Raw genomic sequence first — 2,422 nt, 5'->3', positions numbered from 1 at the left:
TTCCGACAATGCAGTAATAACCAACAAGTAATCTAACCTAACAATTCCACAACTACTACCTTATACACACAAGTGTAAAGGGATAAAGAATATGTACATAAAGATATATGAATGAGTGATGGTACAGAACGGCATAGGCAAGATGCAGTAGATGGTATAGTGTACAGTCTATACATATGAGATGAGTAATGTAGGGTATGTAAACATTAAAGTGGCATAGTTTAAAGTGGCTAGTGATACATGTATTACATAAAGATGTCAAGATGCAGTGGATGATATACAGTATAGTATATACATATGAGATGAGTAATGTAGGGTATGTAAACATTATATTAGTGGCATTGTTTAAAGTGGCTAGTGATACATTTTTACATAATTTCCATCAATTCCCATTATTAAAGTAGCTGGAGTTGAGTCAGTATGTTGGCAGCGGCCACTAAATGTTAGTGGTGGCTGTTTAACAGTCTGATGGCCTTGAGATAGAAGCTGTTTTTCAGTCTCTCGGTCCCTGCTTTGATGCACCTGTACTGACCTCGCCTTCTGGATGATAGCGGGGTGAACAGGCAGTGGCTCGGGTGGTTGTTGTCCTTGATGATCTTTATGGCCTTCCTGTGACATCGGGTGGTGTTTACAGTGTATTTAAGTATGTCCGTCTGGTCATTATGTCTTGTGATGTACTGTATGTCACCTGATATGATGTATGTCTTGTGATATATGTTATCTGTACACCAATTATGTCTGTCCTTTGTTGCAAAGACAATTTCCATATGGGATATTAAATTATACTATTCTATCCTATCCTGTGTAATGCCATGATTGGTTCAATTATTATTTAGTCGTTCTGAACTTAGCTTAGGGGCAGTTCAGTTGATTGAATGTTTTTGCTACGTTTGCGAACAAGAATACAGAGATGTTGGTCAAGTTATGTAAATCAAATCAACATGTATTTGTCATATGCACAGGATACACATGGTGTACAAAGTACAATTAAATGCCTACTTGCAGGTTCACCTCTTAGATTGTAAAAAAAAAAAAAATATCAAGAAATGTAAATATAAAGGCAGAGATTTTTGGGGGCATAAACATATGAACAATGAGTCCCAAACACAAGATGTGTTGTGAAAATACTGAATGCAAAGTGTGTAAATGTGCCCATATAGTTTCACAAACATATTTCATGATCCAAAAGCAAATGAGTCATTGCTAACAAAAACTAATGATGATTAACAATAGTGTTGGGGGTAACATTATATAGAACTCACTGTACTAGCAGTGTCAATTCCCATGAAGCTAAAAATGACTGGCGGCCTGAGATAAACAATGCTAGAACCATTACATTCTAAACTGTCAACGTGTGAGCTAACAATAGCTGAAACTTAATAGCCTAAAGCTAGTTAGAGATTGGCAAGACTAAATATAGTTAGCATAAAGCTAGCGAACTGTTAAATGCTATTTTCTTACAAATATAAACACTTTCAACACATTTTAATGTAATATCGGAAGGGATTCAGACCCCTTGACTTTTTCCATATTTTGTTAGGTTACAGCCTCATTCTAAAATAGATTAAATGGTTTTTTTTCTCCCATCAATCCACACACAATACCCCATAATGTTTTTTGTTGCTAATAAAATAAAAAAATAAAAATGAAATGTCACATTTACATAAGTATTCAGACCCTTTACTCAGTACTTTGTTGAAGCACCTTTGGCAGCGATTACAGCATCGAGTCTTCTTGGGTATGACGCTACAAGCTTGGCACACCTTTATTTGGGGAGTTTCTCCCATTCTTCTCTGTAGATCCTCTCAAGCTCTGTCAGGTTGGATGGGGAGCATCACTGCACAGCTATTTTCAGGTCTTTCCAGAGATGTTCGATTGGGTTCAAGTCCGGGCTCTGGCTGGGCCATTCAAGGACATTCAGAGGTGTCGCAAAGCCACTCCTACATTGTCTTGGCTGTGTGCTTAGGGTCGTTGTCCTGTTAGAAGGTGAACCTTCACCCCAGTCTGAGGTCCTGAGCGCACTGGAGAAAGTTTCCATCAAGGCTCTCTGTACTTTGCTCCGTTCATCTTTCCCTCGATCCTGACTAGTCTCCCAGTCCCTGCCACTGAAAAACATCCCCACAGCATGATGCTACCACCACCATGCTTCACCATAGAGATGGTGCCAGGTTTCCTTCAGACGTGAGGCTTGGCATTCAGACAAAGAGTTCAATCTTGGTTTCATCAGACAAGATAATCTTGTTTCTCATGGTCAGAGTCCTTTAGGTGCCTTTTGGCAAACTCCAAGCGGGCTGTCATGTGTATTTTACTGAGGAGTGGCTTCCATCTGGCCGCTCTACCATAATGGCCTGATTGGTGGAGTGCTGGTTGGACAACATGGTTGTCCTTCTGGAAGGTTCTCCCATCTCCACAGAGGAACTCT

The sequence above is a fragment of the Salvelinus namaycush genome, chromosome 3 (genome assembly GCF_016432855.1).
Source record: "Salvelinus namaycush isolate Seneca chromosome 3, SaNama_1.0, whole genome shotgun sequence".
NCBI lineage: Eukaryota > Metazoa > Chordata > Actinopteri > Salmoniformes > Salmonidae > Salvelinus > Salvelinus namaycush.
This window is presented reverse-complemented; position numbering follows the sequence as displayed.